This window comes from Jaculus jaculus, chromosome 3, assembly GCF_020740685.1.
Source record: "Jaculus jaculus isolate mJacJac1 chromosome 3, mJacJac1.mat.Y.cur, whole genome shotgun sequence".
Lineage (NCBI taxonomy): Eukaryota > Metazoa > Chordata > Mammalia > Rodentia > Dipodidae > Jaculus > Jaculus jaculus.
Window position 1 is genome coordinate 14,588,319 of NC_059104.1, and position 13,601 is coordinate 14,601,919.

Consider the following 13,601-nt stretch of genomic DNA (forward strand, 5'->3'; position numbering starts at 1 on the left):
CATTAACATAAATGAAAAAATTCTCAACAAAATACTAGCAAACAGAATACAAGAATATATTTAAAATCTCATTCACACCAACCAAGTAGGCTTTTTCCTAGAGATGCAGGGATGGTTCAACATATGCAAGTTGATAAATTTAATACACTGTTTAATGAACTGAAGGACCAAAACAAAAAAAAAAAAATCACATAATTATCAGTAGATTCAGAAAAGGCATTTGACAAAATCCAACGTCCCTAAAGAAACTGGGAATAGAAGGAACATATCTCAACATAATAAAGGCTATTTATCACAAACCTATAGCCAACATAATACTAAATGGGCGAAAACTTTTAACTTTTTCCACTAAAATCAGGAACAAGATAAGGGTATCCACTGTCCCCACCAATAGTATTGGAAGTATTGGCCACAGCAATAAGACAAGAGACACACATAAAAGGGATACAAATTGGAAAGGAAGAGACCAAATTACCATTATTTACCGATGATATGATTCTACACATAAAAGACCCTAAAGACTCTACCAGCAAACTGTTAGATCTGATAAACACTTTTAGCAATACAGCAGGATATAAAATTGACACACAGAAATCAACAGCCTTCCTATATACTAAGAACAAACATGCTGAGTTTAAAATCAAGAGAGTCACTGCCATTCACAATTAACTAATAAATAAATTAATAAATAAATAAAGTACCTTGGAATAAACCTAACCAAGAAAGTGAAAGATCTCTACAATGGAAACCTTAAAACATTCAAGAGAGATAGGGCTGGAGAGATGGCTTAGCGGTTAACTGCTTGCCTGTGAAGCCTAAGGACCCTGGTTCAAGGCTCGGTTCCCCAGGTCCCACGTTAGCCAGATGCACAAGGGGGTGCACGCGTCTGGAGTTCGTTTGCAGAGGCTGGAAGCCCTGGTGCACCCATTCTCTCTCTCTCTCCCTCTATCTGTCTTTCTCTGTGTGTCTGTCGCTCTTAAATAAATAAATAAATAAATAAATAAATAAATAAATAAATAAATAATTTAAAAAACATTCAAGAGAGAAACTGCAGGAGGCTCTAGGAAATGGAAAGACATCCATGTTCTTGGATTGGAAGAGTCAATATTGTAAAAATGTCAACCCTACCAAAAGTAATCTAGACATTTAATGTACTCTCCATAAAAATTCCAATGGCATTTTAAACTTTTAAATAAAACTTTTAAAATAAAAAAGTCCTAAAATTAATTTGGAAAACACATTGAATAGCCAAAACAATTTTGAGCAACAAAAATAAGGCTGGTGGTATCACTATACCTGATTTGAAGGTATATTACAGAGCCATAGTAACAAAACCAGTATGGCACTGGCACAAAACAGACGCATAGATTAGTGGACTGGAAAAGAGGACCCAAACGTAAATCCAGGCAGCTGCAACCATATGATTTTTGACAAAAATGTCAGAAATATTCACTGGAAAAAAGATAGCATCTTTAACAAATGGTGCTGGGAAAATTGGATATCTATATGTAGAATGATGAAAATAGATCCTTATCTCTCTCCATGCACAAGAATCTACTCCAAACGGATCAAAGACCGGAGTGTCAGACCTGAAACTCTGAAACTATGAGAGGAAAAAGTAGGGAAAAGCCTTCAACGTATTGGCATAGGCAATGACTTTCTGAACATAATCTCAGTTCTTCAGGAAATCAAACCACTAATCAATCACTGGCACCGCGTAAAATTAAAAAGCTTTTGTGCGGCAAAGGGTGTTGTGAATTCAGCAAACAGGCAACCTACAGAATGGGAGAAAAATCTTTTCCAGCTATACATCTGACTGAAGATTAGTATCCAGGATATACAAAGAACTCAAAAAGCCCACAAATAATAAGTAATCAAACAATCCAATCAAAATGGGCTTTGGAACTAAATAGACAGTTCTCAAAAGAAGAAATGCATATGGCATATAAACATCTAAAAACATGTTCTACATTCTTAGCTATCAGGGAAATGCAAATTAAAAATACTTTGAGATTCCATCTCACTCCTGTCAGAATAGCTGCCATCAAGAAAACAAATGACAAAAAATGCTGGTGAGGAAACAACTGACAATAACTGCTGGTGAGGATGCAGAAAAAGAGGAAGCTTTCTACATTGTTTGTGGGACTGTAAACTGATACAGCCATTGTGGAAATCAGTATGGAGATTCCTGAGATAGTCAAAATAGATTTACCATATTACTCAGCTATACCTCTCCTAGGCATCTATCCTAAGGACTTTTCTCACTTCCTTAGAGATACTTTCTCATCCATGTTTATTGCTGCTCTATTCATAATAGTTAGGAAATGGAACCAGCCTAGATGTCCCTCAACTTATGAATGAAAAAGATGTGGTATATTTATACAATGGAGTTCTATTCAGTGGTAAAGAAAAATGAAACTAGGAAATTTGCAGGGATAGATGGATTTGGAAAGGATTATACTTAGTGAGGTAACCCAGGCCCAGAAAACCAAACACTGCCTGTTCTCTCCCATATGTGGATCCTGGCTACAAATATTCAGCCTTGAATGTGTGTAGGAGTAAAAATCAGTAGCAGAGGCCAGTAAGCTAGAAAGGGGCTATGAAGGAGGGAGGAGAGGGGTGGAGTTAAAGAGATAACATTGTATATACGTACATAGATGAATAGATTGCTGGGGATGCAATCGCCTAAGTGAGGTCAGGGGAAGGGATTCAATAAAGGAAGGGTGGGAAGAGGGTTAATCAAAATTTAAGATGTTATGAATAAGCTCTATGAGAAACCACTTTTATGGATAATGGCATGATTTTTCAGTGTCAGGAATGGGATACTGTCCAGTGAGTTGTTGGCCAGGGAGGTCCCTGGTGCCCCCACAACATTAAAGGCCATTGCCAAGGCTCTTGGTTTTCCATAAGAAATAGAGGGTAAGACCCTACTGCTGAAGACTCCACATGCCTGGGCTACAGGGTCACTGAGTAATCAAGCTGGAGCTGAGCTGAAAACCTCCTCCCTGTGGACTAGCTAGCAGAAAGCTGGGAAAAGCTGCACAGCATGCAGCCCAATGGGAGAGAGAGAAGTCATCAGTGGAGATAAACAACAGTGGATACTGCAAGCCTTAAGATTGGCCAGGAAGACCAAATGAGCCAAAGGGTACAATATTTGCATGTCTGTTATGGGTGAAACCAACCACTCTCTACTTGGACTGGAGGCCTACTCCATGGGAGGGAATATATTCCTGTTACTGAAAACCTAGTCAAAGGCCTATGGTGGTGAAGGTTGTGAGTCATAGGCAAGTAATGCCTTCTGTTGTCTAGCTAAATGTCCATATTGTGCCCACCAAACTGGCCTCTAAGCACTTTCCTTAATGTTGATACCCCTATATTAATGCTACTCTCACTTTTGCTTAAAGAAACTTCTCTTTTCAGATGGCGGTGACCACTCAACTGACTTTTCTTTGACCCAAAGGGCACCATGATGCTGTGAAGAAGTGACAGAGGAGTGCTCAGCACTGAGACATCTCTATCACACCTTCCAAGGCTCAGAGTCCATTGCAGAAGAGGTGTCAGAAAGAATGTAACAGCCAAAGGAAGGGTAGGACTCCTTACAACGTGCTCCTCCAGACACAAAATGGCCTGGATATCCATGACCTCACTGTGCCTGACACTACCTACACAAGACCCTCATAATAAGAGGAAAAGATGATGACATCAAAATAAACGAGAAACTAATGGAGAAGGGGAGGAGATATGACGGAAGGTGGATTTGTGAAGGGGAAAGCAGGGGAGGGGAGGGAATTATCATGGATTATGGTCTATAATTATGGAAGTTGCCAATAAAAAAAGTTAAAGGAAAAATTTTATAACAGCATAAAGCCCAGCGTGGTGGAGCACACCTTTAATCCCAGCACTCAGGAGGCAGAGGTAGGAGGATCGCCGTGAGTTCAAGGCCACCCTGAGACTCCATAGTGAATCCCAGGTCAGCCTGGGCTAAAGTGAGACCCTACCTTGAACAAGTGCACACAAAATAATAAAATTAAAAGAGCATAAAAAATTTAGACCTTTGGGCCGGAGAGTTGGCTCAGTTGTTTAGTCACTTACCTCCAAAGCCTAAGATCCCAGGTTTGCTTCCCCAGGACCCATGCACAAAGATGCACAAAGTGGTGCTTGTGTCTGGAGTTTGTTTACAGTGGTTAGAGGCACTGGTGTGCTCATTCTCTCCCTCTTCTCTATCTTCTTTCTCATAAATAAATAAATAAAATATTCTTTAAAAAAATTTTAGGCCTAAAAAACAGTTACATTTTCCCTCAAAATACGTGAAAATTCGGCACATTTTGGCTCTGCAATAAAAAAATTTCAACTTGGAGTTTTTTCTTCTTATCACTATTCTGCTGTGATAAATTTAGCAGTGTCTTAGGGAACACACTTTTATGGGCCATTTTCTTCATCAAAAAATGAATCAGAATTTTTATGTAAATATACTTTTTGCATCAATTGGGAAGGAAATCAGAAGCTTGAGTAATGGGGTTGATATATGATTGATCAGGTTGGTTTTCCTGAGAGGCAGGAGATTTGCATGCACAAAACTTACTAAAGAACACGCTTATGATTCACCCATAGGAAAGGGAAGGGGAGGGGAGGGGAGGGGAGGGGAGGGGAGGGGAGGGGAGGGGAGGGAGGGAAGGGGTAGAAAGGAAAGGAAAGGATGGAAACATGGCTTGCAGAGGCTGCAAAGCTGATGCAAGAAGGCCTCTGCTGCCCAGGGAATCTGGGTGTGGCAATAGACTTTCTCTGATTTGAGGCAAGCTTGTGGAATTTTATACATTCTTCCCTCTTGCAACTTGGACAAGGGCCACATTGAGCGGAGAAGGGAGGCTTTGAATCAGGAATCTCTCTTCAGCTGGTAGGGTACTAAAAGAAAGCCGAGAGCCAGGGACTGAAGCACTGCAGGACGTTGGGAAGAACTACTTCACTGGCCCCTCCCTCAACCCAGTCAGTTTGTTTTCCTTATAACTTTATATGTCTTGTACAAGCTGATGACAGAGAGAGAGAGAGAGAGAAAGAGAGAGAGAGAGAGAGAGAGAGAGAGAGAGAGAGAGAGAAGAGAGAGAATTGGTGTGCCAGGGCCTCAGCCACTGCAATTGAACTCTAGGCGCTTGCGCCACCTAGTGGGCAGGTGTGAACTTGTGCTTGCCTCACCTTTGTGCATCTTATTTCATGGGATCTGGAGAGTTGAAAGTGGGTTGTTAGTGTTTGCAGGCAAGTGCCTTGGCTACTAAGTTGTCTCTCCAGCCCTAAGTTTTTAAAAATTTTATTTATTTATTTGCAAGCAGAGAGAGAGAAAGAAGAGAGGCAGAAAGAATGGGAATGCCAGGGCCTCCAGTCACTGCAAAAGAACTCCAGATGCATGTACCACTCTCTGCATCTGGCTTTTCATGGGTACTGGGGAAATGAACTGTGTCATTAGGCTTTGCAGGCAAGCACCTTAACTGCTGAGCTGTCTCTCCACCCCGTTTTTTTTTTTTTTTTTTTTGAGACAAGGTCTTATGTAGTTCAGGCTTCGTTTCAAACTCCTGCCTCCACCTCCCAAGTTCTGGGATGACAGGCATGCTCCACCACTGCCTGTCTTTTTTTTTTTTTGCATACAGGGCCGCCATCCATTCTGATCTCTCACTTTTGCATTACCTTCTTGTATAACAGAAGCTCATGACTTGCCAGTTTCTGTATTTCTACTTCTGCAGCTCCACCTCCAGTGTGGTCTGCTGCAGGGAACACCTCCAACCTCCCCAGCTCCCAGAGTCGCTGTCTGTTGACTGATTTGGAGACTGCCTCATGAAACACGTCTTGGACTTTGTACGCATCTGTGTTTCCCCCTAACTAGATTGTAGCTAGATGATGAAAATTTCAGATTGTTTACAATCTGGATAAGGGAAAACTTTGTGTTTTTTTTTTCTAGCACTTGAAATATGTAAATTAAAAGCTCAAAATATTGTTAAATGCCTAGATTTTTTTGATTAGCTCTTTAAGCAGGAATGTGATTGGGGATTGTAGACAAAGATAATTGTATTTCCTGGTTTAGATTTTTTTTTTCTTCCTGTCTTCTGATATCATTGCTGATTCATCTTTCAACACTTACTGAATGTAGTATATTCCAGACATTTCCCTTCCTTCCTTCTTTCTGATATGGGGTTTGTGGGGAGTCCAGGAAGCTTAAAAGAACCTCAAAGTTTAGGAGCTGGCCAAAAGAGCTTTCCCCCCCTCCCATAAATTCACTTACAACCTTATGGTGGTGGGCTCTACCTTCTAGCTCAGGTGAGCCAGAGAGACAGCTGATTGGTCTGGGCTAGAGGCTGTCTCAGGAAGAGACCAGCCATGATGCCAAGTTCTGGGGGCTGAACCTGACCAACCACAGGGTCAAGATTAGATTTAAATACTAGGAAAGAGGACCTCCCTCTTGGGAGGGGCTCAGGTTATTTGTGGAAAAACAGATCTAGGGAAGAGATATAAGAAGTCTGATGATACTTTGACCTCTAGCAAAGTGGAAACTGCAAGGATAGGCCCAAAAATCTTTCCAGCTTTTTCCTTTCAGGGCCCAGTCACCCTAAACTACCTGACAAAGCTACCTTGTTCATTCCCTGCCACTTCCTTCCTATTTTCTCCCTTTCTTCCTTTCTGATTTCATCCTGCCTGCCTCCTTCCCTCCCTCCTTCCTTTTCAGAACAGGCTATAGTCCAGGCTGGCCTGGAACTCACTATGCAGCTCAGGTTCAGTGGAATTGTAGCCTGCCTCAGCTTCCTGGATACTGGGATTACCACACCTGGCTCCTGACGCTGTTTTAAGCAGGGGCGGGGGTGGGGGAGGTATATGGTGAGGGACATCAATCATGGAGCTTACCTTCCAATGAGAGAGCTAGAACCTGCAAGTGAAGCAGAAATGAACACAATTATTACCCGCAGTGATTGGTGCCTCCAGGTCGACGATGCAGTGAGGGATGGGAGCAGCCACTAGGTGGAGTGTGGGATTAGGAGACCAGAAAACCTGTTCCTGTATGACCAGAGGAGAGAGAAGCATTTCAGGTTGAAAGAACAAGAATGTAGGAGGGCTGGGCGTGGTGGTGCACACCTTTAATCCCAGCACTGGGGAGGCAGAGGTAGGAGGATGCCGAGAGTTCGAGGCCACCCTGAGACTACATAGTTAATTCCAGGCCAGCCTGCAATGAAAGCTCTGCTTTAGTGGGGCTGGGGCTGGCCTGAGAGCCTGTATTTCCAGCAAGTCCTCAAACAGTTCTATAGCTGGCTTTGCTCGGAGGACCGAGGCAGGAAAGCACTGGAGGTCACTAGCCAGGCTAGTGGGTTTATTTTTACTTCCAACTTCATGACTTTGGTTATTTAACCTCTTATCCTCAGATTTTGTCAGCTATAAATAGAGACATCCCACCACAGTTATTGTGAAGCTGAAATGAGACACTTCATGTTAACAGGGTATTACAGCATAAAAGCACAAAAATCTTAGATGCCATTGTTCTTGTTATAACCAGAGAGACAATGTAGTATTTTGAGGAAAGCTGGGCAAAGACTTCTTGGGAATCATTATAGGATTCATCGTGCATATAGAAAGGAAAGGCTTGTGCCTGAAACATGGGCTAAGTAAAATCAGTGTGGTCAATGGACATTTGTGAAGAATGAAACATACTTTCAAATAAAAACAACCAGGCGAAATAAGTGTTCAGCCAGTCAAGAGTATGTGAGAGGTTGAGGAGTCACAGAATGCTGTCTACAGAACAGAACCATGAGATCTTATAGTGAAATCGCTTCATTTTACCAAGAAGAGAAACAAACAAACAAAGGAAAGCCCAGAAGATCTTCCCTGGAATATGGCTTTGGTCATTGTAGCAGACAGGTTCATAATTGCTAGGATGAACATCCAACCAGACAGTGTTTGTGGGAGGAAGGAATTTATTTATTTATTTTATTATTTTTTTTTTAAATATTTTATTTGTTTTATTTATTAATTTATTCATTTGAGAGTGACAGACATAGAGAGAAAGACAGATAAAGGGAGAGAGAGAGAATGGGCGCGCCAGGGCTTCCAGCCGCTGCAAACGAACTCCAGACGCGTGCGCCCCCTTGTGCATCTGGCTAACGTGGGACCTGGGGAACTGAGCCTTGAACCGGGGTCCTTAGGCTTCACAGGCAAGCGCTTAACCGCTAAGCCATCTCTCCAGCCCAAGGAATTTATTTTAAGCTTACAGATCCAGAGGAGTTCCATCAGTGGTGGGAAAAGCTGCCCTCATTCACAGATCCGAGCAGAGAGAAACAGCCCAAACAGCCAACAAACACCAAAAGCCACAAGCAGGAGCCCACCAAAGCTCCACACCTGCTCTCTACACACCTAGGGGCTAGAATCAGATCTGCCCCCAAACATACCTTGGAGCTGGATCCCAGGATCTGCCCTGAATGACACCTCCTCCAGCCAGGTGATGGAGACCTAAGTTACAAGCTAATAAAGCCCCTGAGTCTATGGGGGCATCCATTCACATTCAAAGCACCACAGTCATCATAGTCCATGCAGGTGGTGCCTCATTGACAACGCCACAGAAACCCTACTGGTAACACTTTGGTGAGTATAAAGCAAATTTTATTCACCTCTGTTATTACTTGTTATGGGTCAACGCACCCCCCCATGTATGTTAGACATTTAAATGTTTTAAAATGTTTTATTTATTTATGAGTGAGAGAGAGAGAGAAAATGGGCGCACCAGGGCCTCTAGCTACTGAAAACGAACTCCAGACTCATGTGCCACCTTGTGCATCTGGATTGTGTGGGTACTGTGGAATCGGACCTGTGTCCTTAGTCTTCACAGGCAAGTTCCATAACCGCTAATCCATCTCTCCAGTCCTATGTTGGACTTTTAGGCCCTTTGAAGTGTTCTTACTTGAGAATAGACTCCTTACAGATGTTATCGAGTGAACGTGATCTCATCAGGGTGGGCCTTAATCCAACACGACAGGTGTCCTTAATGATGATGTGAGGACAGGGACATACAGAGACAAGGCCATGTGACAACAGAGGCAGAGAATGGAGAGATGCCAAAGACGGGTGGCCACCACCAGAAGCCAGAAGAGTCCAGGAAGTATTATCCCCAGTTTCAATGGGAGCTTGACTCTGCTGACACCTTGGCTATCTTCATCTCCAGAGTGGTGGAGAGTATTCTTCTCTTGGAGGCCACCCCATTGGTCACACCGTGCCACTAAGTAGCACTAAGTAACTAGCCTGATCCTTTTCGTCCCTTCTCTATCTCTCACAGGCTTCTTTCCTCCCTCCCTCCCTCCCTCCCTCCCTCCCTCCCTCCCTCCCTCCCTCCCTCCCTCCCTCCCTCCCTCCCCCCCCCCTTTCTTTCTTTCTTTTCCTTCTGCTCCTGTACTTGTTACTTTTCTTACTGCTGTGTTCAAATACCTGACAAGAATCACCTTAAGGGAGGCAGAGTTTATTTCCATTTACAGTGCAAGGGTTACAGTCCATCATGGTAGGGGAAAGCACAGTGACAGAAGCCTGAAGCAGCTGGTTTTCTTTTTTGTTCCATCAGAAAGCAGAAGACAACCATAGTGAGACAGCGCTAAGAAACTTCAGGGCCCAGTCCCAACAACCCACTTGCCCCACCTCAAGGCTCAATCCACAAATGGGAGACTGAGTGTTGAAACACAGAGGCTGTTTCACATTCAAATCAAGACAGCTGTGTAGTAAGCTCATTTTTGTTTTACTTGGTTACTTATTATTAGCATATGATAATTATACATAATAACAGGCTTCATCATCATGTTTTTAAAAATATTTTATTATTTATTTATTTGACAAAGAAAGGGAGAGAGAGAGAGAGAGAGAGAATGGGTGTGCCAGGGCCTCCAGCCACTGCAGACGAATTCCAGATGCATGTTCACCCTTGTGCATCTGGCTAATGTGGGTCCTGAGGAATTGAACCTGGGTCCTTTGGCATTGTAGGCAAATGCCTTAACTGCTAAGCAACCCCTCCAGCAGCCCCATCATGTTGTTTTAATATGTATAATATATTTTTATCACATCTACCTCCATTGCCCTCTCCTGTTTCTCTCTCCCTCACATCAATCCTCCCCCTCTTTCCAACTAGAACCCCTTCTACTTTAATATCTCATTTTCTTTTTCCTTTCCTTTCCTTTCCTTTCTTTTCCTTTCCTTTCCTTTCCTTTCCTTTCCTTTCCTTTCCTTTCCTTTCCTTTCCTTTCCTTTCCTTTCCTTTCCTTTCCTTTCCTTTCCTTTCCTTTCCTTACCTATCCTTTCCTTTCCTTTCCTTTCCTTTCCTTTCCTTTCCTTTCCTTTCCTTTCCTTTCCTTTCCTTTCCTTTCCTTTCCTTTCCTTTCCTTTCCTTTCCTTTCCTTTCCCTCTCTCTCCCTCCTTCTTCTCCATTCTTTTCTTCATTCCTCCTTCCCAGAATGAGGCCTCGTAGGCTCCTTCTCACTAGCTACCATTATCTGTCCATAACACCTCAGGGAGGGACAGGTCCTTATGCCTCCACCCCACCATGACAGGGTAATGACAGGCCCAATCTTGTACAGGTCTTATGCCTGCAATCTGTGAGCTCGAGTATAACAGTGATGTCATACTCCAGAGGCCTCACTTCAGGCTTTTCTCTGGCTTTTACATTCTTTCTGCCTCTTCTGTTACATTCTATGAACCCTGGAAGCAATGACATAGATGTCCCACTTATGGCTGAGCATTAAACAGACTCTTATTCTGAGCACTTTGACCAGTTGTAACTTTCTGCACTTATCTCGGCCCACTACAAAGAAGGAGCTTCTCTGACCAAAGCTGACATCAGCACTGGCTATGGGTATAAAAAGAATTACTTAGAAGGCAATTTGGTGGGCACGCTGTGTCTACTTAGCAAAATGACAGTGGTGGCTTCATCACTGGGCCTTATGTCCTTTGCCCACAAGAAGGTTTTTTTTTTTTTTTTTAAATATATATTTTATTTAAGGGAAAGAGAGAGAAAGAGGCAGATAGAGAATGGGCATGTCAGAGCCTCCAGCCACTGCTAGCAAACTCTAGATGCATGTGCTGCCTTGTGCATCTGGCTTATGTGGGTCCTGGGGAGTTGAACCTGGGTCCTTTGGCTTCGCAGGTAAACTCCTTAACTGCTATGTCATCTCTCTAGCCCCCAGAAGAAGGTTCTTGAAGGCACAGGGTCAGACTTTGCTCCTATTCCTGTCCTTTGAACTGCTGAGCAGTGCTTAGTCTTTGGATATTTGTTGAACTGAAGTAATTGGAGGCTCCCACAAGAAGAATGAGGCTCATCATTGCTCTAAATTTCCTATAATTTACCCATCAGCATTCGGCATGAATTGTCATCGAGGAAATAGAAGAGGTACCTCGTCACTGCCAATAGGTGTTTAGATAAAATGAGGAAATAAATGCATATGGCAACAAGTAGCACTTATTAAGGACATATTAAGGACAGTGGTGTGAGTGCCCATGCCCATCCCCCACAGCCTCACACACGTGGTTAATCTTCAGACATGAGGCTGGTGGTGCCTTTGGGAAGTGGACCCTTGGAAGACGTGTGTCACTGGGGCTGGGCTTTGAGGTTCGTTAGGCCAGCCCCACTGGGTGTTCGTGGCTCAGCTCACCCTTGCTGCTTCATCTGAGCTGATGTGACAAGACGTGATGTTCAGCTGTCTGTTCTGCCCGGCTTTCCCTGCCATGACAAAGCCTCCCCTCAAGCCTGAAAGCAGAAATGCATGTTTGCCTCTCATCAGCTGATTCAGGTTGGGTATTTCTGCCCCCATGATGAGGTGACTACAATAAGTAATAACTGGTACCCACTGAGTAGTCACTTGCTAAAGGTTAAGCCCTTCTCTCCATGTGGTTAGAACATCTTCTCTCATTTAATCCTCAGTATGTTCTATGATCCCAGAGACCTAGCCTGTGGATGAAAAAAATAAACGATTATTCAAAGTCCTGAGAGTCAAACTCAGGCAAGATGAGCAGACACTTAGCTCTTAACCATGAAGCTATTTGGGCATGGTCATCTTTCCTCTTGTAGAGGAGAAGAAGAAGGAGGAGGAAGAGGAGGAGGAAGAGGAGGAGAATGAGAAGGAGAGGGAAGAGAAGGAGAAGGAGGAGGAGGAGGAGAAGGAGGAGGAGGAGAAGAAGAAAAAAACCTCTTCAACTTTGTGTTTACAAGTGATGGATTGCTCAGTGTATAACTATGTGAGAGTCTTGGCTATGTATTTATTCTGCCCTGTTGTACTTGTGTATAAATCAATCAAACTTCCCAGACGTATTTAGAACTCTGGAGCTGGCTTCCCGCAAGCAGCCACGCTGCTTGGGACACAGTTTTTCTCCTTCTGTGGGTTGGTCAGTGCATCTGAGCATTGCCTATCTGAATGCGTGGGTTCCCAGTCCACACTGCAGAGGAGGGGCCAGGCAAGGGCAGCTCGCTAGGTAAGCAAAGCATTGTTGCTGGTGTGTGTGTTTCCCTTGCATGTAAGGTTTGCTAGCAAAAGAAAACCTAGGCTGCCTTCATTTAGGTCATTTTAGGTTTTGCACACAAGAACTGATATAAATCTTTTATTATTGTTGTTCTTTATATAAACCACAGATTTGGAAAGACTCACAGGAAAGTTATGCGATAAAGGATAACAAAGAAACATCCAATCTCTTGGCCTTTCTGTGTGTAACTGGATTTTTTGTTGTTGTTGTTTGGATTTTGTGGAGTGTTCTCCATGCGTGACCTTTATCCAGAACTTTATTTTCTGGTTCTTTTCCCCCCTGAACCTCCAAGTTGCATCTTTTCAGGGGCTGCATCTATGAGAGTCACTGCAGAAATGACTCCATGTCATGTCATTATTTATTGGGAAAGAATCCAGTGGCTTTCATTGTATTCTCTATTTCAGAAACCTAATAGAAATCATACTGAACAAAACTGGGAAAGGCAAGAGCGATGGTACAATGTAATCTTTCAACTGTTGTCTCTGGTTCTAATAAGCAATGGGGCTCCATTTTAAATCTTGAATAGAACTTTGTATCTTCTGACTTCCAAGTATTTCATAAATCATTTTCTTGTGATAGGGTGAAAAACTCACTTAGCTGGAATGATGTGTATCATGGCTCCTAGACCTGAAGGAATATTTCATTCTGAATTTGCAATCAAATTTTGACTCGAAGAATACCATGAAGTTCATGGTACCATGGCAGTGAGGTCAAGCCAGGGCTGGAAGCTGTGGTCTTATTTCTTATGAGTCGATTTCTCATCTACTTATAATAGAACGTTTGTAATGCTAAGGATTGTGTAAAGGGGATGAACTAAAGAAGTCACCTTCTGTTTATATTAAATTTCTTATATTTCTATTATTTTTTTTTATTATGGGATCTCCCCAGATTTGAGGGGATGTCTGAAATCGTCCTGTTAAAATGTAGACCAACTAGCAAGCATGCAGTTTACATGGAGTGTGCTAAAAGGGCACCTCAAGTCAGCGGACAGTCATTTTTGAAAGAACGTGGAACAGAAGACAAAAGTGTTATTATCTACTATTTGCTGTGTTTGTGGGGCACACGAAAGAGAGGTGTTAGGCTGA